Source organism: Phalacrocorax carbo, chromosome 8 (assembly GCF_963921805.1).
Source record: "Phalacrocorax carbo chromosome 8, bPhaCar2.1, whole genome shotgun sequence".
In the NCBI taxonomy this organism is placed as follows: domain Eukaryota; kingdom Metazoa; phylum Chordata; class Aves; order Suliformes; family Phalacrocoracidae; genus Phalacrocorax; species Phalacrocorax carbo.
In genome coordinates, this window is record NC_087520.1 from 33826899 (window position 1) to 33854136 (window position 27238).

Below are 27238 nucleotides of genomic sequence, written 5' to 3' on the forward strand. Positions count from 1 at the left end.
AATTGAGTTCCTGCATGTAAAATGCATAAAGAAGTTCTATTTAGCATCAGCTACAGTGATTTTAGCTGCAAGATTCATAACTGCTTCATAAGTGTCACCACAAGAAAAAGAATGTAAAAATTTAAGAGCTACAGCTCTGGTTCAAAGTGTTCAAGAAGATGATTAAGTACACAAGTAATCCCACACTATTCATTAACTTTAAGTATGCAAGTTTTCCCAAAAGTATATTTAAGTATTTTACTGAACCATGGCTTATACGTTTATTTGCAAGAGGTAGTTCAAGAAACCTCAGGAAATTTTACTAAAATTACTACAGCATGCATTTTTAGACCCATGTGCCTAAAATTAGTCTCTAAATCCATAATTAGGCATCAAAATAGAGCTGTAGAATCTTCAACTGTTTAGGATATGTTGAGGCTGTACACGACAACCTCAGAGGAACTTAAGCTTGCATTTATATTATTGAAGTGTCAAGGTGGGGCCCTTGCTGTCTGCCCTCTAGGTTTTTAAACCCATTATGCCGAGAAAGCACACCACAGCAATTCAGTATGAATGGTCTAGAGCAAGGCTGCTTGATCTCACAGTGCACTCCATTCGTAGGTTACCAGCTTCTGAATTTCATGTTACCACACTGTTGCCACATGCAGTTGTGCCTGGACAACACGATTTTTTTCTAACCTCACCAATACTCGTATCTTCACAAGTTGCCAAATGAAAAAAGCACAAAGCACTCAAGCAATAAAAAGACCCTGCAAATTCTCTGAAGAGTTTTATATTGTTAACAGAAGCTAACATTTAGCAGTAATGCAACTACCTATGGCTATTTAAAAGACAGAAAAAATTTAAACTTCACTGATTGCAATGACAGGTTGGTAGTAGCAAAAAGGGAGTTTTCAGTAACCATTAAAAAGACATGTAATGTAATGCTAAAATTCCTATACCTCCTTTAGCAAATGCAATGAAATTTGCTCCCTCCTCCCCCACTACTGGCCATGTAAATATCACCCTTTTGAATTCAGTCAGTACTCTATTAACAGAGCAATTAGCTGAAGCTGCCAGAGCAGCAGGTGTGGCAAACAACCAGGTACTTTGTAATCCTATATGGATGGCATTAATCATCAGCAGTACTCACAGCAGTTTGCCGTATAGCTTTAGCTTCTCTGATCTAGAGACTAGACCTAATAATAGTAATTCACATATGAAGGACAGAATTCATCTAATTTAAATTTTAGTTATTTTAGCATGAGATATCCAAGTCTCAGTTAAACAGACCTGCAGACTAGTGAATGGAGAACAATGGGTACCGGGGCAAGAATCACCTGTTTAGACATCAGCTTTAGGCATTCCTAGGGCACAGCTCCTATCTCCGTACTTCTTCTATAACCACTACCTGTAGATAGACAGCCAGTACAAAAGGCAATAATCTAAGTATCTATATTCTACTTGGGTTTTGAGTTATAAACCAAGTTACACTTTAATGTTAAAATATTGGAATTTAAATTTATACTATTCAATTAATGCTCATCCAAGCATTCTGAACTCAGCTCCAGCACGTTAAGTTCTCATTACTCCATGTTTGCACCACTATCTGGCCGACTATGCCTACAGAACAGCATAGCTCATAGCCCTTCCAGATACCACTCAGGTGTTAATTATCTTATTTTTATATAGTTCAGGTGGAATACCTGCTTAGTTTGCACTATATGCTGTGTATTTTACCCAAAGACACATTGTACGCAGTCATTAAGTGAAACGCCACAAATGCTAATATCTAGACTAGCATATATATGGAGAAGGAAACGTGCTAAACTAAAGGAAAAAATATTCCAGGCTGTGAAGTGTAACAAAAAAGGCCCATGATGACAGTTTCATCTGAAAATAGCAGACTGAGGCATACTAAAATTGGTTTATTGTCTCCCTAATGAGGCAATGTATGTAAAGCCCAAAATACTCTGTAATCAAAGTTACCAGGTAATGTAAGCTTTGAAAAACAAGAAGCAAATCTATAGCTGATAATTAACAACTTCCTTCATTGTTGACTACACAGGAAAGAGAAGGTTGGTTTTACTACTGTTCTACTCTGCCTTGCTGTATGATGCCTACCACTATCGTGTGGTCTGAACCCCATCTCAGAACACAGTTACTGCTTTATTTCCAAAAACTCTTGCGAGTTGCAGTCAGGAAGGACTACATTTTGTACACCAAAATTATAATATCATTTATTTAGTTAGATGGAATTAGAATAATCTGTATATTTATAACAAAACTTAAGCTTTCAAGCTTACCCATAGTGTCAAAGACACAAAGGTTTTTTCTTTAATATCATCAGGTTTGGCATCATGACTACCTCCCTGGGGAGCCTGTTGCAGTGCTCCGCCACCCTCTGGGTGAAGAACCTTTTCCTAATATCCAACCTAAACCTCCCCTGACACATCTTCCTGCTATGCCATTCCCTCAGGTCCTATCACCAGCCACCAGAGAGAAGAGATCAGCCCCTGCCCCTCCTCCTCCTTTTGTGAGGAAGCTGTAGACTGCGATGACGTCGGCCCTTAGTCTCCCCTCCAGCCTGAACAAACCATGTGACTTTTGTTGCTCCTCATATGGCTTCTCCTTTAAACCCTTCACCAACTTCATGGCCCTCCCCTGAACACTCTCTGTAGCTCTAGTAGAGCTCTCTAGTAGAGATTGTAGAGCACCTCTCTTGTAGAGGTTGATAGCCATCTTTTTCGGACCACATAAGAAAGCAACACAGGAAAAAGAGAGTAAAGATGGCTTGCTCAATAAAGCCTACTGCTTGTAGAAGCTGCAGTAATTAAGAACCAGCATTATGAGTAAGATGACCTAGTTGACAAAAACAATTTGCAAAGATAATTTATTGGAAACCCTTTGCATCCCACTCAGTGGCAATACACTCAGACTCAAGTCTTCTACCAGAATGCTACATCCAAAGCATCCTGTCATTCAAGTCAACTACTAAGTTTGATTTTCTTGAATGTTTTCACAGCCTCAAAATAATACACAAATCTACAAACTGAACCGAAATGTGAGAAACAGGATGTGATCCTCTGACTAAATTAACTTTGGGGGATTTTTTTCCCTAAAATACAATTTTTTTTTCATATATCCAGAATTATTTCTTGCTGTGTGTTCCTAACTGGATGCATTCCAAGCTGTGAGGATTTTTATGCTTTGCCTTAAAATGCCTCACATCTAAACTAGGTTTTCAAAAATGGGTACATGCAAATCAAAACACTACTTACTCATTTGCTCAGGGCAATAATTATTTTTTATAAACTTGTCAGATATCCTTTGTTTCTTAATCAATCTTCAGGGCACGTGACAGACAAGCAGGTTTTGCAATTCCTGAAAGTAAAATTTCAGGACAATTTTGCAAGGTTAATATTTAAAAATGTACATAATCACATGCACTGAGTATTTCAAGGCTCCAATGAAAACTGTAAAACACTAATAGGTAATATGGAAAACATATCCAAATCCACCGAATCCAAACTTGAAAATCATTGGGTAGACCACAGAATATTTGAATGATATCTACAGATGATATCCCATCTATTACTGATGAGAAATAATTAAGTGAACTCCAACACAAAAGCTTACCCCTAAGCCCTAATTGTGTTCAACAAAGAAGTAGTGGCATTCCTATGCTTCTGGCACTGCAACCTATACAGCTTTGAGCTTAGGAAAGCATAAACTATAGAATGAGCCACACATTCAAAAAGAACCTACACGTGTATCTCAGTTAAAAAGATTTTTTTTTTTTTTGTGCACTCATATGGGACCTTTTGATAAGATTTAACTGGAAACACAAGGTACACATTACTTAAGACACAAAACACTAGTTTAGATCTGGCTGCCATCTAATATTGAAACAAATATTGCCTCTCACACTATAGAACTCCATAAGAGTTTTATCCCAGCTATTATCCCAGTGTTATGACCAAAGGATACCACACTTGAAAAGTCTATCATGGATCCTTAGATATTTTCATATTTTGGACCCCATCTAAATGAAAACACCACTTGGTGAATCACATCCCTTCTCATCTGCACTTTCATAAACCAAGCCCCCTCATATTCATAATCCTGACTCATATCTGTCACCATTTAGGAGCAAGTGTGTATCTTTCCAGGGCTTCATAATTCCACCTGTCCTGCCTGAGATTTCCTGAAGTACAGATAAATTCCACTAAAAAACATTTTTCCTCAGAAGACAAAGAAAATCCCTGGATGCAATATGTGGAATGTATACATTTAAAGCAGCATATGGAAAAGCAATATTAAAAAGTATGTCTTGTGTATTAAAAATATACATGTGATTTAGAAACCAAAAACAAAACCAAGAAGGAAGAGAACATCACAATTAGGCTACAATCTGTGTGCAGACAATCAAAATCCATGGTGAAAGTTTAGGATTCAGATATAGACTCAGTTGAGTAGAATATTCTGCATCAACTTATTCCTCCAAGGGCTACATCTAAAGTACAAGGGGCCATCTGTACAAGAAAACATGTACAGGATACATTAAAAAAAAAAAAAAAAAAAACACCACACAAACTCCAACACTCCCTACACCCCCTTTTCCACACAAGGTAGAAAGTATTGGCTAGTAACACAGTGTCCCTAGCTTGGTATCAGGCAGCTGATACACAAAGAACCCAGCAGGACGAGCAGAAGTTTTTCTTTACTGGTTACTGAGCACTCCTACTGCCTGCACTACAAGTACATCTAGCATTTAATTTTTGGTGTGGACAAATAGTTTTACAACACAGTCCATTATTGGTTATTCTGTGATGTTTGCAGAGCTACCCTTATGACCCTCAGTTCAGATCATCCTTAGTTAATTTTTATCCTCTGTAAACTAACTTTGCACTCCCATCCTATTTGACAGGTGATAAATACATCTGTTACATTGTTCGCATTTTTTTAAGCATCCTTTCTAAAATTTTTACCATCAACACACAATTTTCCAGCTACCACATCAACAATGTGTCTGATTGATTGTACAGTTTGTGGAAATACTGAAGAGGACTCTTTCCCAAATAGTTTTAAATAAAGTATGAGGTTTTTTGGGTTTGGTTTGTGTTTTGTTCTTGGTTGGTTTTTTTTTCCTTTAAATCCATTTCCAATTTAAAAATCCAAACACTTCTCAATCTTTTTTTTTTTTCCTGCCTGGATTTTCTAGACAGCATGATGAGAAAGCCTGATCAATTACAAGTTCTTGTGAGAGAATGTTTAAAGTTTTTCCAAATTCATACCCTGTTGTCATACACTCACATCTCTCAAAGTCCATAGTACTTCATAGGCAGTAGGGAAAAAAAAAACACTGAGCAATAATGAAGTAGAAAACCCCAGCCCTCCATTTTTATATTAGAAATCTATGTTACAGACTATTGCAAAAAACTTTCACTCTCTGAAATATGGTAACACCAGCTCCCAGGTAAACGCCCTAATTCCATTTTGTCTGCTCTGTTTTGACAACACACAAAATTCAAACTTCGTATAAACTGCATGTGTTATTTATACAGCTTCATACTATTTTTAAGTAGCCAATTTCTTTCTGCTTTTTTGTTTTTTGTGGTAATCCAGTCAGAGTTAACATTCCAGGTAGCACTGTCTCCAAAGCTATATAAACCTTTACTAGCACAAAGAAATTGCAAAGCAAGAAAAAGTTTAAATTATTGCAGAAATAAACCAAGAATATAAATGGTGCTATAAAACCCTACTTGTTTCAGCATTTTTTTTTGTAATGCACTGTCACTATCATGTAGCAATCACAAGAAATCTATTCTTCAAAAATGAGCTCTTAGCCACTGTTCAAGAACTAAAAGTGCTTTTTTTCCAGATGGCCTAATGATAATGACTTTTCACAGATCAGCTGCAAAAGTTGGTTGTTTTGTTCTCACTTCAATGAAGTAAAATTCCAGAAAAGCCACGGTCAATCTCAAAGAAAACAAGAAAACAGGTATAAAAGATACAGAATCAGGGGACTTTCCTAAACTGTGACTTTTGTAGAAAATGCTATATTCAGTTCTGCGACTACTAAACCTCATCCTGTGAGGTGCTACAACATCCACCAAAGTCAGGACCTCTTAGGACTAGGGACAAGTCTCGACACACACACCCCCCCACACCAACTCATTGCTGGAAGCATCATTTTTGTTAACTGATTATAAAGTCAGTATCTTTCCTGAGTCTGAGTTCTGCCCTGTGAAGGGGGACGCTATAAAGAGGAGCATCATGGTCTTAATTATAGCTCAGTAAGTCTGATACCAGTCTCTGAGCCCCAGCTTGAGTTTACACCAACAAAGGACCAAGCTCTGCTATGGTCTTAAGCTATTTTGCCCTTCTTCAGCAGAGATTCTGAATGTCTACATCTTTAAACCTGAGTGCATACTGGTAACTGTTGCTCAAAAAAAAAAAAAAAAAAAAAAAGAGATAATAGAACTAAAAAGGGCATAAAAGTATAGATCATAAACTGCTGGCTTCCAGAAACAAGGAGCACGCACAAATTTTGGAAAATATAATCCTACTTTTGCTCTGCTACTTCCACTCTTTCCCTCTAAATCCTTCGCTGGCCAATGTCACAAAAATGACAGTGTCCTAGAAGGCATTTGGTCTTATATAGTTGTTCTTATGATCATAAATTTGAAGATGGGATGGAGCACTAGGGTACTTCCTACTTCAGAAAATTTCAGATGGCCACACACATCCCAAATCAGACCGTGTAAATTCCCTGAGTGGTGAAATCACATTAGAGAGTTTAGATCAAATATTTTTAGAGTTCCATAGATGTACAGATAATATACAGGATCTTTACTACTTCAAAATTAGCAAACTAAGGTCAGTGTTTTAGGACTGAAGCATCATTCTAAGAATGAAATAAGCCTTTATGTTACATATTTTGATAGGCATTTTTAGACTCACATCTGTGTCTATAACAAATGAGGAATTTAAAAAAAAAAGACTCGAGAGAGCCTTTTGACTTCAACGGAAGCAGGATCAGTTCGTCATATTAGCACTTTGATGAAAAATCTCGTCAAATAACTGTATAACAATAAATTACATCTAGAGAAAAAAGGATTCTGTCTTTTTAAACGGGAGTAACATCTACAGCAATAAGCAGAACTCCTCAGTACATCAGTGTTTTAATGCATTTAAAACACAAGACTAAAAATCCATTTTGTAAGCTAAAATGAGACATTTTTCTTATGTTTCAGAAAGCTTAACAAAAAAACCCCACCTTATTTTCAGTTCAAAGATTTCACTGCTTTTAACTATTTTCACTTGATTCTCATTCCATCAAATCACTATACTTACAAATTTAACTATATTTTTACCTGACTTAAAACACACTTGTAGCTCAATATTTCAAGTCTGACATAGTAAAGTTATTTAAACCCAGTACAGAATGCTTAAAAATAATAGTTAAATAACTGCTTAGAATACCTAAAAAATAAAAATTAAAAATACACAGCTTGCCATTCTTATTCATTTCTTCTCTTCATACTGTGATACTTTTTGAACCCTCTTTAAAGAAAAAAAAAATCTATTAGAAGTACCCAATTAGTGAAATAAAAATCTTTTTAGAAATACTATCTGTATAGTGTTTAATGAGAAACAATCCCATTCACACAAAATTTAAAAAAAAAAAAAACAAACCAACTTGTAGATATAATGTGGTTTTTTCCCCTATCCAACCTGCTTATGTATATGGTTGTTTGCTTAAGTATGAAATCCTGACAAAATTGCATCGCTTGTTTCTTACAACTTCATCAATAAGTACAGTCTAAATGCCTGGTATTCAGCATCATCACATAGGAAAAAGCAGTAGTAGTAATACATTTCAGCTGAAAGATTCCTTCCCCAAAAACAGTTTCTTTACAAAAAAAAAAAAAAAAGGTATAAATAGGTTCTTAATGTACTTGTAATATGTCAATATTTTATAAAACAAAATGCTAAGGCAACATTATAACCAGAGACTAATCACTGACAGACTGAAGCAGTAAAAATTCCCTAGCAAAATGTAGAAAGCATAAAAGGTGCTGAAAAAAAATCACACTTCTGCAAAAGAAAAATCAGTTTAGAAGTACTTTGACAAAAGTCGTCTCTCCAGAATAATACTGTTGAAACATCATCTCAGTCAACCTGTGAAATCTATGTGATTGAGGCAGTAGCCCTTTTCCAAAGGCAAAGCAGAAGCCTCATTTTTAAATTCAGTTTCTTCCTTGCAGTGTATCACAAGTTACCTGGTTTTGCTTTCCCTCCCCTCTCAGAAATGTTATTTTAACTTCTTACCATAAAAAGATACGATTCCGATGTTTATACTATGAGCTACATTTATCTTTAAGAGCAAGATGTTGAGTTTAGTTCTAATGACGAAAAAAGCCTTTAAAAAGAAAACTCATCACAACTCATTATGTACTATAAAGGCCACAATTTAAGCATTCTGTAATTCCAGAGATGATAATTTTAAAGTAGATTTATAGTGGAAAATAGCTAGATCCTTTGACTTCAGTTATAATTTTCCATTTTGTAATTTAACACTCCTTTAGTTTATATTTGCACATTAAAAATATAGCATCTAAAAGTCCATCATTAAATACTTTTAATAAGTGCAATAAATAAATTTTACAGTGTACATAAATCTAAGAACAAAACACAACTTAAATTGTTAATCTTACACTTCTTCTCATTAATTGCAATACATAAACATATGTTTTATACAAAGATATTTGCTACAAAGTAAGTATAATAAATACAGTTTACCACATGTATTAATCTTAATAGTTACAAGCTGTTAATCTTACATATTAGGTAATAATTTGCAATAAATAATTGTTATTATCTTGATGTTTGCTTGTCTTGGGTTTTAGCAATATGCAATAAAGAAATGCAATTTTGAATAATTTGATTGTAAGACTGCTGGGAAAATACTGTAAGTTATAATTAGCTGAGGGAGGATTTTGTTCACTAGATGAACGATAGAGATATAGTTCAATAACAAAAACATGCATTATTGCTACCATAAATAATTTTAAAAGTTAACTTCAGTTTCAAGCAGTAAGATATTTTTAAAACTTAAATGCAAATAAAATTAGTAAAATATGTCACATTCTTTAGTTCTTTTATCATTCTGTGTTCACTGAAAACAGCAACAAAAAACAAAGCATTTCAGCATCTTATAATTCTTTGCACCTGAATACAACCCGCATGTACGCGTACCTGTCTCCCACCATCAATATTTTCCTGTTCAAAAATGTGTCATATATTTATTTCAGCCTCAAACCACTTTCTGTCCAGTCCTAGTATAATGTGTGTTTTATCGTATCTAGTAATCTCAATAGAAATTGTTTCCATATCCATAAAGGGTAATAATTTGTCATAAATATTTGTTCATTATATTAGTGTTTTCACACCTTGGAATTTGGCAACATGCAATAAAGAAATGCAATTTTGAATAATTCAACTGTAAGACTGCTGGGAAAATGGGGTAGATTCTAATTAGCTGAGAGAAGATTCTATTCACCTCAGAAGGAGACTGCTGCTTGCCTTCGGTAACTTTAAAAGTTTGCTTTTAAGCAAGTAAATGTTATCTCTTAAATTAAGCAGATAGAAGTGATACATTTGAAATGCTTTTACTCTACAGAAACAAAAAGGATAGCTACAAATAATAAATTAAATATAGGTCCTGAAGACCCAGGGTGCTTGGATTGGGCATTAAGAACGGGAATAACCTCAGATAACTTCTATGTTTGTAACGTTTGAGTGGTCAGCACACAGTATGCATTTTTATGCAACGGTATCATTTTGTACATGTTGGGTTTTTCATGGTTGTTTGTTTTCGTTTTGGGATGTAGTTTTTGTTGGGGTTTGGGATTTTGGGGGGTGGGGGTTGGGGGTTTTTTGGTTGGTTGGTTTTGTGGGGTTTTTTTGTTTGTTTTGGGTTTGTTTTTGTGTTTTAAACTTATATGTCCTAATACTGATAAATACAGGAGTGTGAAGTGTGATCTGCCTATAAGAAATATACCAAAAAAACAAGGAAAAGCTTTTTGTAAATTCTGCTGTCCACTGGCAAACTCAGGACTGCAACACCCTTTAATCACTCTCATACCGAAGCAGAATACACATGTACTTTCTGTGCTCTACATGCAGTATTCAAATGGTAGGTATTCCTGTCAGAGACACAGAGCAATGCCTTCTTCCTAAAGTGAAAAACTTATTATGAATTCAGAATTTGCAGAATGCAATCTTAAAATATTTTTGGAATTTCATTCAACTCTGCTTTCAATGCAGTTTCACTCTATTACCCTATCTGTTTTCCCTGTAATTTGTCTCTGCTTCCACTCTGTAAACCATGCACGTTAAATAAAGAGGAACTACATTGCAAATGCAAGCAGTACAGTAGAAAAATAAAAATCCATCAGTAGATCACAGTATTTCATAATTTATTACCAAAGTTGTTATACACATACCTATAGTATCTCTGAAACTTATCTACTGATAAACACTGCTAAATATAGCAGTATTTGTAAAGCAATGCCATTTACTGTTAAGTCATGCATTTATGAATTTTACAATGATATGTAAATTCCAAACCCTATAATACTTATTGTCCCACCTATTCACTTTGTACTATTTTGTAAAAAAAAAAAAAAAAACAAAAACACTTATATTTTGTTTACACCTGATCTAAATATTTTCTCTAGCCCACCAGAATTTGCTGACATATAGGAGATAATGAAAGATAAACCTCTCATTTAGTGAGCAGAATCTGGTGGGGGGGTGTGTGTGTGTATATTTAATCTGTGAGGTTGAAAGAAATAATTTTCCTTTCTAGAAATTTTAACTGAATTAAGCAATAGGGCATTCAACATTGTAATGTAGTTTAATAAAACTGCCATTGTTCTACATACTGTAGAACTGTGGTGAAAGAAGAATTTATTTGTAGGTAGATTTACACAAGTGTACTGATATGTACAAATTTTAAACCAAGACAAATCTGAAAAATGGTGCTCAAAAGCAGAAAATATTACAGGCTTAATCATTACAGAAGTTGAAAACACATGATGAAAACAACCAAGTCACAGTGAGAGAAAAAAAAAATAATCACTCTAATTAAAACCCAACTCCCACTTGCCTTACTTACATGGATAATCCTATCAATTTTAATGGGACTATTTGAATAAGTAAAGCATGGAAGAGAACAGGATGAACGTAGTGTCAAACCTATGGTGGGCATGAATTCAGAAACCCTTTGCATAATATCCGGGAACGATTTCCATCCAGAACTCAGGAACTGGAATAAAACTAGTTCAGGTACTTAAATGAATTTGTAGCCAGCGTGTAACAGAAGAAATTAGAATATTCCATTCACTAAGGATAAAAGAAAAATATTCTTAAAACAAAAGTGGGTTTTTTACATCAGATGAAAGGCATTTTTTAAACAAAGCTAAAGAAGTCTGCTATTCAAATGAAACACTGTACTACAAAAACACAGCGAGACAAGCATTATTAGAGGCTTCACAGCAGATGGAAAAGCTACTTTGTTGTAGCCTAAAGATGTAAAATGCAATACCAGTCCCTAAGTGGCACTGGTACAACTGTGGAAATCATACAGCCAGATGAAGCACATAAATTTCCCATATGAACAATTGTTTTCATTTTCCTCCCATGCCACTAGATATTATAAGTGGAAAGTAAAACACAAGTAAATATGTTCATTCCACTCTTGTGATCAGTGATAAATGAAAGGCTATTGAGCCTGACAAAGGTCAACCATGGCCTCATTGCAGTTTGCTGCTGCACCGGTGGGCTGCAGGTGCATGTGCCTATACTCCCACCATCAGGCCACAAGCGGGATCGCTCCCCGGGTGCCCCTACCCAACACCGGCGCTAGTGTTCTTGTTACAACACTCAAATCATTTTTCGTGCTGCCGTGCGTAGAAAAGATGCAGTACGGTCAGTGAACAAAGATGAAAAACAGGCCATTTCTATAGACAAACAACAGTAACGGAGCTGGAGAAAACATTGACTTCTAAGGATCACCATCAGCTAAAAAATACCCCCAAAAATGTGGCAAAAGCATTTCAGAATATCACTCGTAGAACCAAGGCAAGATTTCACAGTACTTAAGGTACATGTTTTAAGGAAATTCAAAATATCAATGACAAAAAGTAAAAATAAAAATAGATTAATATGCATGTAATTATCCTAAAAGTTCTCTTTCCTTCACTGAAGTATTTGCACTGCTACCTGTTTTCCTGAAGTTCTTAGTGTCTCAGCAACAGCTGCCAGCTACAAGTCTGTGGCCAAATACTATCCTCTACAAACCTAAACATATGGCTGGACTCAAAGGTGAAATTCTTAAAACTAATAAATTCATTGACTAATTCTATATTACCCTTGTCCAATATTACCATACAAGTAGAAAACCCTTGGTGAGTTGTGTTAGCCAAATTTTAGACATATTCTAAAATTTTTAGTCATGTTACTAATTCCTAATTCACTCAGTAGTATTGCTAACTATAGCAGCAAAAGGAAGTGGCATTTTAAAAAGCCTTGTATTAGGTAGAATTAGGACAATGTCATCTTTTGGACAACTAAGTTCATGTTGTGAATCTAATACTATTCATTTTACAGTAACATATTTACTACTGTGAAACCCCATGAATAGGTTGGGTTTTGGGTTTTTTTTAAAGTTATCCGTTACTATTACAATTGTAAAAAGGGGAGGAAATGCTGTAATAAATCAAAAACTGCGTTGGGTGGAAAACAAAATATAAGTAGGAATTACAGAAATCTGAACATGTCTCAGAATTATTAGATGTTATTAACATTATCTGTCATTCCATTCACTTGTATGATAAAATACGTTAAAATTCTCCTTCATGATACAGGTAAAACTTTTTATTTTAGAAACAAAACAAAAAAAAGAAAAAAAAAACCAAAACACTCTGCCAACCCACACACAAAAACACATAACAGACAGAAGGAGAGGGAGAAGCAGCTAAGACCTCAAAAAACATACAAGTCAGATAAAACTTTTGGAAGTGGCTGAGAATAGGATATGTTGAAATCATAAACATGCTTTAATATTTTTCAATCACTGCAATGTGTAACATGGCTGCTTCCTTTTATTTACCTATTTCTACATCTGCTTTAAACTAGGATCTCTACTACTTGGGAAGAAATTTACATAGTCTTTATTTTCTAACAAATAGCACAGGAAAAAGAATAGAGCAACTAATGAAAGGAAATACTGTTATCTACACATTCTCTATTTCCAGGAAGAAGGAACAACACTAAAGATATTAAGTCAAATTTTACTCACTCAGTATAAACCCCAGGGCAGCAATAGAAGAGAATGAGAAGAGTGAGTAGAGGCAATTCTGCAGCACAGCTATATTTCATGGGAAGGGCACAACTACAAAGCTCCAGCTCCAGAGGACTAGCACATGGAGGAGACCACTCAAGAGTGCAGGGCCTCTGCCACAGAAATCCCAGCAAAAAAAAAAAAAAGAGTAATCAGACCTAGCAGAAGCACAACCATGTCCAAACAGAATGCACACCCTGGAAGCGGTCAAAGGCACAAATGACAGAAAGGTACCTCTAAGTACCAAGTAACAGGACACGGATGTCTAATTCTCGTTTATGTTCTCAAATAACAGCCTATTTGCAGCTCCTTGTGAATGACAGACCAACATATACTGGTTTAGTTCATATGAATTACACGGACTTCTCGGGTTTGAGTAATTGTTCCTGAGTCACCAGTAGTAACTTCCCTGTGTCCTCAAAATAACATAGGAAGATAATGCTGGATATTTACGGGAACATAACCAGCAATCAGAACATGGCTAGGCACTCCTGTTACTGTGGTATAGTACATTCTCATCTGTTTGGGTAGCTCACTGCTTCATGTCTAGGCACCTGTAAAATTTGGCACAGATGCAAAAAACCAGATCATATATTTTTCAAAGTTCTCAAACCTGCTTCAGTGCCATTCCTCTGTAAATTTCAAGCTCACAGAATACATTGGCTATTTCTGGCAAGGTAGCCAACAAAAGATGCAAGCAATCTTACGCACTCAAAATTAAAATAGAAACAACAAGAAAAGGAAGGAATACACAGATCCTTGAAAAGCAAAAAAGAGTTCTTCAATTAAGAGTGATACTCCACGAAAAATGAGTGACAACACTTTAAAGATGTACCACAAAACCCTCACTTCCTATTGCAGAGCAGAGTGTGTCCAAACTCCTACTCCTCCTGAGTCTGATGAATTTAAACAAAGAAAATACCTGCAGAAAAGCTGTCAGAACTCTTCCTTGATCACTTCATCAAGGACAAAGCAGAGACAGAATCACACTACAATAGCGCCAAGAGGTCTGTTCTTTAATACAGATGATCCATTAGAGGCCAAGACTGAACTTTGGCCTTTCTACCATCTTGCTTCCAGATGTGCTGACTTTAGATTAGCTCCACAGCAGATGGAAGATGAGACAGAGAAGACAATTACTAGCAATCCTTGAAGAACTGTGTAGAAATAGGACTTTTCTGACCACCCTCATGGCTCAAAGAAGACAGTAACGTAACTTTCCAGCAGCCTTGTCCTCACTGTAAAGGTTCTGCTTTCCCCTCTCCCTAGCCACTCCCACCAGTCAGGGTGAATAGTTTTCACAATTCTTAGATAGGAAGTGCAACCCACCACTTTACCCCCACAGATACAGCCTGTTCAGGTGCTAAGCTACAGTGCACAAACTAGATGGGATTTCTTGTGAGGTTGGTTCATTTTGTTCTGTTTACATACTAGCTAACAGCAAAAATTTAACAGGGCTTACATGTTACAATGGTTACAGTAGAAACCAGTTCTGTATGTAAAAATCCCAAGAGTTCAACTTCAGAAAAAGAACTATTTTAGCTGAGAAGTAACTCATATCAGGTCTCATATTGCATGTTACATTGAATGAAATAGGCCCTTGGTCCCCCGTTTTCTTTTTGGAATGAACTTCATTACCTCCACTTTCTTCTCCCGCTCATGACCTGCCTCCCTTCCAGTCACCACCTTCCCTTTCCTCCCTCCTATTCACCACATTGCTTCTTGCCACTGCCTGATGCTGTCTCCTTGTCTTCTATCCTTTGTTCTTCTGATCCCTGCTGCTACCTCCCTCCTCCCCCAGCTGCCCAATTTGGCAGTGTCAGCACAGGGCCCAGCCTAATAAGCCTGAAGGAGCTCATTAATTTAGGCTTCATGCCATGCCTCAACATTACTGGTGTATCCCTGGTAGCTGGGAACCAAAACATACAGGGTTTCTACTCTAATACAAAACTCAAACATTTCAGAATTAAAACTGAATCGACAATTTCTAAGATATTTATTCTGTAGGCAGGCAAAATTTGAGTACCAATCTCTGTATTCCTCTAAGACATCTGAATTTACAATAGTTCCTATTCCCCCAAATCATAGGAATTTCAACGCTTTATTATCACACCCATGTTCAACATGTTTTATCTTCACATTGTGTGGATTTTGTGGACCTTAGTTCACCAATTCACTAGCTATTTAAGGTGGGCCTACAAAAGATTTCTATACATGTGAAAAGTATCACAATTTCAGTGCATAGCAAAGCTTTCAGGGAAGCCCTGTGATGCACAAAAAGGATTTTTTTGAAGAAAGAGAATTCTTCTTTTATTTAAATGCTGTATGGACACAGAAGAGAATATTTTTTCTAGACCATATGATAAAACTGTAAACCATTAATAACTTGCACCAGATATTAAGCAGCATATTAAATATCAGTTTGTACTGGCAAACCTGATTCTGTTTATACATTTTATATACCTTTGTTTACCAACATAATTGGCTCTTCATTAACACTTTATTAATTCTTAATATCATTTTGATAACAAAAATCCTGACCACTAGCTCTGCCAGAAAGAAATACTAAACAGAGTGCTAATATGATACAATGGAAAACTGCTAAACAATAAGATGGATCTCTAAGAAAATTTGGTATAGATTTCCTGTAGTTCCTCTGCACTATTTTCAACCCTTCTCACAAGGGATACAGCAAAATGGCAATGAAAAGTGTATTTCCTGCTGTTACAGCTACTTTGGATGCTCATGCTTCTGTTCCTGTGGAGCCAGCTTGGATCAATTTCAAGAAAATAGCCTTTATCTACACTTCTGCACAGAAAACACATTTCTATTTTTGAGGAGATGCAGTATTTGTCTGTGGTCAGTATTTTAATCTGCAGCATATCATTGTTGTAACTTGTATATAATTAAAGTGTAGCATACTATCAGAGAAAGATATACAAAGCAGTTGAAGAAAATTATTTTTGCATTTTCTAAATAAGGTACAGAAGTATCTAGTTCAGAATTCTTAATATTATTTGTGCACTGTACATACTGTTAGTACAGTTTTATCTGTTGAAGCAGAAACAGAAAAATAACTGAAAATTCATGTCATCACTCTATTAGGTCTGAAGATGCTTGCACTGTCATTTGTAGATCATCTGTGTCTTCTGAGCCGATCGGGAATGAGATACTTTCTGTAGCAGTTAATCCTAATCCAGTTACCAGGTGCAACATCACTCATTAATTAGCATTACAGCAAATTTATGGCCCACTCTTGTCACCAGGAAGATGATGAAAAAATTGGTTTATTTGTTTTAGGATACAGATGCTCAAATGAATGCATGAAGCAGCAGCACACATTTACTTACTACTCTTTCACTGAGGAGTTAATAACTAATGGGCTGTAATCTCACAGCAAAAGAGCATAAAGACATGTATACATTCACGCCATAGTTAATCTCATCATAGCTTGTATTTAAATATCCTTTAAAAAAAACAAAATCACACAGACTTCAAGGGTGCAAGACCAGACACTCAGTCTGTTTGAAAGAACACCAAGCAGGGTACCAATGAAAGTTGAATCAGCCAGCCAGCTTTTGTTCTGTTCAGAGACAGTCAACACATGCATTACCTGGCTTTTTCTATGTCAAATTTCTGGATAAACATGGAAAAGCATTTTATAAACTGTACACTGTAAATAGACATGTCTATTCTATAACTGAACAAATCACAGCTTCTCTGCAAGAAGCAACTCTCTAAAAGAACCATAAAATCAAAATTTGAACTCAGACTTTCTTACATGACTCCAGGAGATTTAAGAGTTGATCAACAATAGCCTAGCTAGGTCCTTGTTTCAGTGAAAATATAAGTGTAAAGTGAGTAGAATATGGTAATGCACCAGAATGAACAGACTAATTCCCAAATTATAAGCCAGCATTTCTTTAGCTGTTGTACATGAACACACTCTACCAGAAGCATTGCTCCCATTTTGAATGCCAGCTCTCTGGAGCAGCAAAAATTACTACATTGATGTAAGCATCAGTCTTGATTCTAGAGTACATAGCAGTAGTTGTAACAGAAAAACAAAGCAAAACAAGCAAACTTCTTCAGCTTGCTTCATACAATTTGACACCAATTCCCAGCTATTTAAAAGGAATATCATAGAAATTAATTCCTGTGATTATTGTTAAAACTCAGATGTGTCCCTTAATGAATAGTTCAAGTACAAAGTATAGTAGGTATAGTTTCCTCTTTATACACTCCATAAATCTGCTTCTTCAATATACAATTCAAAAAAGCCCCAAATTGCTATCATGATAAACATTGGAAAGTTCTGCTTGACCTTTTATTAACATTTTTCTATACCAATATGGTTCTTTTGCTACAAGCACCCTGAGGAATTATGAAAAATACTTTTTTCTGTAGTTTAGCCCATGTGCACTTAATAGGCTCACAAATATAATACCATTATAAAAAAGAAAAACTGCCAACACTGCTAAAAAAATTGTCATAACACTAAATTATTATATAAATATAAAAGGAGTATGTCTGTAAAATATTCACTCAATGAACATCCCAAGGTGATGATTTTGCTATGTTGTTTTTATTCCTGGGAGATCCATAACACATTTGGATATGCCACATGTCACCACATGAATCAGGCAGTTAATGCATGTGCTTTTTAGAAGCAGAGATGTCTTCCCAATAGAATGTGCTATAAAAAAAAATGTTGAGATTCTGCTGCTTTGTCTGATAGGCATAATTTAATATCTTGCTTATAATGCTACATCTTAAGGAAAAATGTGCACTGTCCTATGTAGTTATTTACAATATATTACTAAATCTATGCAAATATATTTCCCTGAGCTTGGTGTCATATAACAAAGGTCAACAATGTTTGAAATATTTTGAAACACATTCCCAATATATTTTGTATATAGCACTAATATCCAATGTACATACATATATCTTAATATATTCTCAGATATTTCTATTCATTTTATCTTGCTGTAGATTATTACAATAAATATGGGGGGGTTTTGCTTTAAGACTATAGAAATTAGCCTATCAAGCTATGGCTTTTCATTAAGAATGCTAATTAAACATCATTTAAAATGTTAAAAATACATAATTTAAATTACCGCATAATATGCCAGTACTATTTGACAAAATAAATTTTAATAGTCAATATTCAATATCATTCAATAACAAACAGATACTACTTTGAGAAAACTTAGGAGGAAGCAGAACTTTGAAACTTTTTTTCTATGTGATTTATTTCATAATTTCTACTATTCATATTTGTTTCCACTAACATTTAAACACAAGATCCCCAAATACTATTTATCTGACCCATTTTGGGATAAATATTTTTGTCTTTTGTGAAAACTCTAGACATCTCATTCCATTTACATATCCTTTTGCTGTCATAAATGTAGAACTGATATTATTGTTAACAATAGGAGGTTGTAAAAACTTGGGCATCTCAGAAAGCAGGAGTAATAGTTTTAAAGGGAATATAATTTTTTTTCCATTTTTTCTTTGAATTTTTTCCTTTTATTTTTTAATGCATGTTAGAGACAGTATGCATTTTCTCTTCAGAAATGTGGATGCTTTTTTCAAATTCAGGACTTACAAGGTAAAACACAAAATGTTCCTAGGTACATATAATACCACTGAAATGCTGAACAATTTGTATGTTGCTCTGTCAAGTAACTGACATATTTCCAAATTTTACACACCTATGATTTCAAAAACAAAAGTTCTGAAAATTAAACATAGTCAAATTGTATATATCAACGAAATTTTTTACATCTTTCGTTAAGTGAAAGCTGTATCATGTCATTTTTGCAGAGCATTGAATTAATTTTAATACTCATTAGCAGTGTTACAGATCCACATGTCTGAAAAAGATCCACAGATTTTCAAGGCTAAAAGGAATCACATGTACTACCTAATCTGACTGACTTTTGCCAGAACACTTCACCAAGCAAGTCCCAGATAAATTCCAAGAGGCTAAATTGTTATAAGGAGTGAATAAAAGCAGTTTAAAACTAGCCCATATTACTGCAGAACAGGAACAGCAAACTTTTTCCTCACGTTTCCGTTGCTAACGAATTTTTGAGAGTCATTTTTCTGGGAGAGGCAAGACGATATCCTATGAAGCACATGGTTGAGTGCAAAGCGTATCCTGAGTCAGCATTTACCATTGGATTTTGCATGTACTAGCTGCCTTATATACTTAGTCCTAATTTGCAGACCATCTCCATTATAACATTAAATACTAGATATAGCACTTAGCTCAGTAAGTACCAAGCAATATTGAGCTATGGCTATATAAAACTAGGGGACAGATCCAGAAGCATTTTCAAGCTGTTTGTGTAGTTGTATACCATGGCCATACCCCAATTCCACCCCTAAAACCTAGGCCAGATAGGGGCCAGGATATTGGGGAATGTAATGGCATGCCCTTGCATGTCTGTTTACACTATACGCTTACCCTTCCTAGAGTATCTGCAGCTAGCAGGCAATACCATTCATTCCTATGGACAGTCTAACTGCTGGCACTGAAGCAGTAAGGATTCTCCAATCACTTACCCACCATTCAGGTTGCACACTTGGACTCTAAAGCGCAAGTCACAGGGTCAGATCAGCAGGTAATTTAACTTTGTACCCTGTGTCCAATAGTGGGTGTAAGTAGAAGGTATGAAGGAAACAGGGCCAGAATAAGATAATTCCCCCTAATATTCTCCCTGCCTTCAGCTATTCTCAGGTCAGAATCCCCCGTATTTTTCATCTACATTTCTACCTGGAGCCCTCTACTGCCACTCTGTATCTTTTCAAAGTATTGCTTAGCATCTTATAAAAGATTTTAGACACACAACATCATTACTCTGTTGATGTTTTCATTCTCTCTGTGTACTGCTGGTTATTATTAAAGTAAACATTTTAAGCTAACATGTTTCAGTCATCTCCAACAGATTTTTGCTCTATTCGTTCACATCAGTCTTACCCATTTCATTTATTCTACTATTAACCACTTCAATATTACCCATTCTTGTTTCTCAACTAGCGATAAATTAATTTTTAAAAAAATTATTATAATTACAATTCAACTATATTCCACCCAACTGTAAGAACTGTCATTCTGGAATTCTGTTCAGGGCTGTATTTTCCATAGAACAGTAAACTATTTTTGCGCATGTGACAGAGTTTGCATTTGCAAATCAAATAGTATAGTATGCATGTAATTACTTAATCAAAACTACATACAAAACCACTGTGCCTGGCAATATAATGGAATTTAACCCTGTTTTCAGCATACATCCTTCTCACATTGTCTGCAAGTCTTCCTACTTTCTCATTATCATGCCCATGAGTACTATTTCTCTTTACTTGCTTAGCATGGTCTACATCGCCTCTGGATCTGCTACATTTTCATTCATCTGAATTAGCAAATGACACAATCATTTGGAATTGATAATATACACACGAAGCTGTGTTTGGATCTAGGATAGTCCTGGTCAAACATTGCCATTATATTTAAAAATGCAGTGGGAGATAAAAGAACTGTACAGAACACCAATAAAGAAAGTTGATGTTTCATACCATGGTCCTATTAAGTAGTATCAATCAAGCATACTAACAAAAGAAAGCTCTCAAAACCTAACACATACCTACTTTTAAAAAAAGCAAGACTACAGAGGCAACAAGATAAGAATAATGCCTACAACTGGCAGAAATCTATTATGAAATTGTTTCTGGGAAAATACTTGTGCCTGTGATGTTTGCCTAAAAGATTAAGATCTTTATTCAAGATTGGAGTTAGTTTCTTAGCAGTATCCTTCTCTCATGTGTACATCACTGCAGAATTGCACAAGGCTCCCTGTCTCCACTTAACAAAGGCCAATATTTCTTTTGATGTCAGGGAGACCTGCTAACAACACTCTGTATCTCTTCATATTCTTCACCTAATTCTAACAAATATTGGCAGCTCTTCTATTATACTTCACATATCTCCCCCCACTAATATACACAGAAGACATGAGAGGAAAGCTGGTAATGTTTCATGCATTAAGATCACCTTTCAGAAAACATCTGTACCCCAAAAGGACTATGCCCCCAATACAGCTGCTTCACCTTGAGTTTCTTTTTGATGCATACTATTTCAGAAGAGGTACAAAGGCAGCCATATCTTTGAGGTTTGGGAAAACTGCTTCCTTTCTCCTACCTATTTTGACATTTTCACAGTGCTCTCCATCTTAAAGGAAAGAGAAGGAGGTATAAAATTTGCAAAGATCCCAGAAGTCCTTTCAAATATATTCCACGAACCAGAATATCAGATGTTTTTGCAGAGGTCTTTAAACAACATCATCACAAGCAATAGATTGCCTTAAGATAGGAAAGTATCATTTTCAGACTCCTTAAGAATCAATATGAACTCTATGTTGCAAAAATTAGCAGTTAGTCGCATATATTTCTTGGTGAAGCTATGGTGACCAGAATCTACTGGTATATTTAAATAGTAAGTCACTTCGATATTATACTTCAATAGTAAACTAATTTAGCCAACTAATCTTGTTTATTTCCTAAATATTGTTAGTTTCTATCAGTCAGATGATTTTCCCAAACACTTACATAACAAGCATTGAAAAGATACATTTAGCAGCTACAATTGTTAACATAACAAAGGCTACAGAATCCAGAGGTTATTGCATTCTCCCAAAAGTACTTAAATAATAGCCTAAAATCTGAAGAATTACTTTAATACTTCAATAAAAATAACCCAATTCAAAACATTTTCAAGGAAACAGAACTCCTTGCTCTAGGCTACCGAATAATGGCTGAAAGAAAGTATATAGCTTGTCACTTCTGATTAGAGAACTGTGCCTCTGTGCTTTGAATGAGAGGCATGTCTGGTAATAGGAAGTGCAGATATTAAATTTAATAAAATAACGTGGAATACGATATATATGAAACTTGACCAAGTACAGCACAAAATGTAACATACATTACCCTGCTCAGTCAACTACTGTGGCCTAGCATCTAATGACAGACTTAATTTCTATTTTCCAAGAAGAGTACTACAAAAATATAATTTTCAGATTATACAAATATTTTATCAGACTATGCAAAAAATGTAACCAGAATTGCCTTACATATCTACATGAATCCATAACAATAGCAGAAAATAGCTAGGCTACAAAATGCTCAGCCTTAAAAGTCCAGAGAAAGACATTAGGTCTTGTAAATAATCAGTTGCAAAGACCCTGATGCTAATATATCATGGCATTATATGACCCACAGCATATTTCTTTCTTCCCAGGTTTAAGGAATCATTTGTTTTGGGGGTTTATTTGTTAGGTTGGGTTTGGGGCTTTTTTGTGTGTTTTTGTTTGTTTTGGGGGGAGGGTTTGGGGGGGGGTGTTGGGCGTTTTCTTAAGGATACAGCATTTGCATATCATTTATGAGGAAGGGAGTGCCTTACCTCTGTTTATGTCTTAATTCTGGCATTACAACACAAATAAGGGCTTTGTCTTTCAATACATTAACCCTCAACATGTATTTTCACAATTATATAACAAGCTCCGTATATGACTTGCCATTCCCGTTCTAACACAGAACTATGCTACCTGTGATATGACACATAAGGGATTTTAAAACAATTCCAAGAGCTAATCCCAGTAAACCCAGAATTAAAGTTCTTGTTTTCATATTTCACTTTCAAAATATTTAGAACTTTGACAGATATGACATTATGTTTTCATTAAAACAGCTGATTTCAAAATGCTGCACTGTGCAAAAACACCATAAACAGTTTATGATGAACTGCCACACTCTTAATTAAAACAATAAATCCAGTGCACAATATTTGTGCAGCCTCTGGTTTGACCTTTGCCTCTTGCTATCCACTACCAAAGCTGCTGCCTCATTCTGTGCACCAGATGTAAGAGGTTTTAAACCATGATCTGAAAGGCAGTAAAGATAAAATAAGACAAAATGTGCCATTACTCTTTGCAGTTATGATTAATTCAGTTCATATTTTACAATCTGGTTATAGAGTAAAACTGCAGACTTTACATCAAGTATTTGCCATTCAATATACCAAATGTATAAAAATGCCTGATACTTTAGAAAATGGCACAAAGTTAATTCATAACTACCACGTGAAGAACAGAAATAGGAATAATAAAAAAAGAGGACAGCTAATTAGCTATCCATCTAAAATAACGAAGATATCTCAGCCTCTTGATGGTCAGTCTTGGCAACAAATGCATCTGTTACAACAAAAACTATTGCTTTCCCTTATCTCTCTACCGCTTGATTTTAGATTAAAATATCCTTTAAAACTATCATGTCTGCTCCACAAACAGAAACCAAAGGTTATTAATTACTATGGCATGCTGTAATGATCACAGATTTGTTGTGTTTTCCTGGAAACAAAGTCAAACGCAGAAACAACTCAAAGACCTAAGTATAGGAAATGAGCTCGGATGATGGAGTACAAGCTGGTGTAGGCAGAAACCTTACAGAAAAGATGAAGAATTGAAAAGCCCTCATTCGCAAATGCTTATACACTTATCAAATCATTTCTTTAATCCACTAGCTTTTATTCAGTAAAGCCTGCAGGAGTAAACATCATGGTCTGCTTAGTAGATTCATACGTGACTATTTCTTGCATACTTAACATTTTTCCTTTCTGTCAAAAGGAATCCATTTACCAAATGAAGCTAATATAGTTCATTATCACTTTTATGGGAAATTGGCATAAAAAAAGACTTTCCTTTGGGTGAAAGAGGGAAAACACTGTATGTTCAGGATTCAAATGCAAGTCCACTCATCCCCTAAGAAGTTAGGGCTTCCTTTCCTATAACAATTCCCCACACAGAGCTCTAGAGGACAAGAACCTTAACTTGCTAGTTCTTCGATTTGCTCACAGTCAGGAACAAAAATCTCTCCTCAAGGCTAATTTGCAGAGACACATCATTCTGCAGTTGACAAGGCACTAGGTGTTTGAGGAGGCAGGGGATGATTAGAAGTTTGGTTTTGTTTTGGAATTTTTTTTTCCTCCCCAATTTCATTATCTAGGAACACGTAAAATTTCCCCAGGTTTGCTTCCTTACACAATATTCATTATGCATTCAAAATCAAGGTCCATTGCTGTACAAAGCAACAAATCACTTTTCTACATCATTCTCAGACAACACAGAAGTTCAAATTCAATGAGTCCTGCAGGGACACAAAAGGGAAAACACACACGTGTATCTAGTTTCCTGCGCACTGAGAAAGTAGAAAGCACATTACAAAAGGCAAGAGATAGAATTCTTAATGCAGTGCATCTTTTTTTCTATTTTTTTTAATATTGGTAACTATTCCTCCATTTTATTTGTAAGAAGAAACATAGGAATTAGGCTATCATCCACGATAATTAAGTGAGCAGCATAAAAAACCCCAAACAAACAAACCCAAAGCATAAACAATTTCAACTCCTCAAAAAGAGCTTCCAAACATTTCTTCAGAAGAAATATAGGAAACATGCAGTTATTGGAGCCTTCAATATTTGTGTCTTTCTGCAACTCCCCCCAGCTACACTTGGGGAGAAGACTATAAAAAATACTCACAGTGAATGACATCTTTTAAACAAAAAATGGATTAAACATATGAAAAGGTAGTTTACTTTTAGAACTTCCCTTGTTTTATTTGCATTACCACAGGACCCACAAAAGCAAGTCTAAAAATCTTGTGGAATATTAATGACAGAAATTATGAAAGGAGCCAAGAATCTCTGAATTTTAAACCTAATTTAGGCAAATGATTCTCCCAGCAAGTTTTCCAGACTCTGAGATTTTCCTGCTTTCTATATTTCTAAAAGGATGGTAGGGGATGCTACCATGCTTGTATTACCTTTGAAGTTGTTAGCTAATTTTTGCAAAGCACGAAATATTCTTACAGACTAAGTATGCAATAGGAAAAATTTTACAGATGTCCCTTTGTTGTATACACAATACCATACTTCTCAAAAACAGTAACCAAGGAGGAAAGTATTTGCACACTTTTACATTTACCTGACTTTTACTGCACAAATAGGTAGTCTATTTTAAGTGCTGCAGATTCCTCTTTATTTTCTTTGGTTTCAGGCATTGGTAGCTAAAAATTTGAGATTCTTACTAGCTCATTGCTTTACAAATACACATACTCTGAATACCACAGATGTCAAATTTGGTGTGAAAAGGCTTGACTGCCAAAATGTGTCCATCATGACATACCACAATTTAAGCATAATAGAAGATGATCAAATCTGTTTGGTTTTTTACATTGCCAATCATAAAAGTTTTTATATTTCCTCAAATGCTCAGGTTTTTATAACCAATGTTATAAACAATAATGGATGGCCAAAAAAAAAAAATTCTTTCCTAAGCTTCTTAATTACAAAAGAAATTTTTAAAAATCCAGTCTATCCTAACAAACCCTGAACTCACAAAGAAAACAAAGAACAAATATTTTCTACATTGTAAGATCTCCATTTTTATGCCAGTCACATAATTACAGTAGGTCCAACTCATGACATAAAAATGTTTGGAGTTTACCCACTTATCATTTTTCTATAGCTTTCATAGAAACTTTCAAAACCAAGCAAAAGTCTAACTCATCACCAAATAACCACTATTGTATCAAATAATCCTTTCTAAAACTCTCACACAAAATGCATGATTTTTACACTAGATATACATATTTGCAAACTACACACACATACCTTTTCTGTCAGAGATGACTGGATATTTTCTAAACACAGGTAGGAAAAAAGGAACACAGAAGATTCACTGGAATTGTTACAACTGGTAAACTAAGTGAGAAACACCCTTGTAAACAATTTCTGCCAGGTGGTTTGTGACTGCAGCACCAGTTGCACTCACTTAATCTAACAAGGCTCTGTAGCAAGTGTTAGGATTGGGCAGGAAATATTAGGGGAAGGGGGAGTTGATGTAAATGAAGATTGAGACTTTTGACTTAGTAATTAAAAGAAAAATAATCACAGAATCTTTTTACTCCTCCAAGGAAGAAAGATTCTGAGTCTGGTTTGGACCTGGGTTACTGTTATTTCACCTGCAACTTTCCAACTCTCCCTTATGACACAGCAGGATCCCATCAACCAGCTTGGTTACAAAAGTGAAACCCATGTCAGAGTACCAAAACTCCTGCAATGATTCAGCCAATAAGGATCCTGGAGCCAGAATACTACACAGCTGGTGGGACAACTTCCAAATAACTAACTAATCCTTAATGCTTTCACAATACTGAAATTTTTCCTGCTATTGTATCAACCATGACGTTTCATTAACAAACATTAAAAATGCAAGAGAGCACTTTCAAGATGTAATTACATTCTAACGTAGCTTTTTCCAAAGCAGAAATGTTGATCCTGTCTGCAGCAAACTTACCTGCCAAGTCAAAACTTTCTAATGAACATATAAAAGCATGTCCAAATAATTACATTTTTTAAAATGTGAACAACAAAATACAAAACTGAAAGAAATGTGCCCTCCTGCTATCCATCAATTGCAAAGAAAGTGAACACTAAAACTTGCAAAGAAACAGCAGTAAGACTATTTGAATATTAACCTAAAACATTGTAGTTGAAACACAAAATTTTCAGGAACTTGCGAGTTTTAGCCCATAAAAATGGGTGACATTTCACAAAGTTTCAAGACACAAAAACTTTTTTTTTTTTTTAAATTTGAAAGGTTGGACAAACTTAAATCAAGGGTGATGCATAGGCTGCTATAACAGTATTTGCATGCCTAGAGCAGAAGAGTTCATCCTTTTAGAAGAAAACATTGTTCTACAGAGTACATCACATAGGGC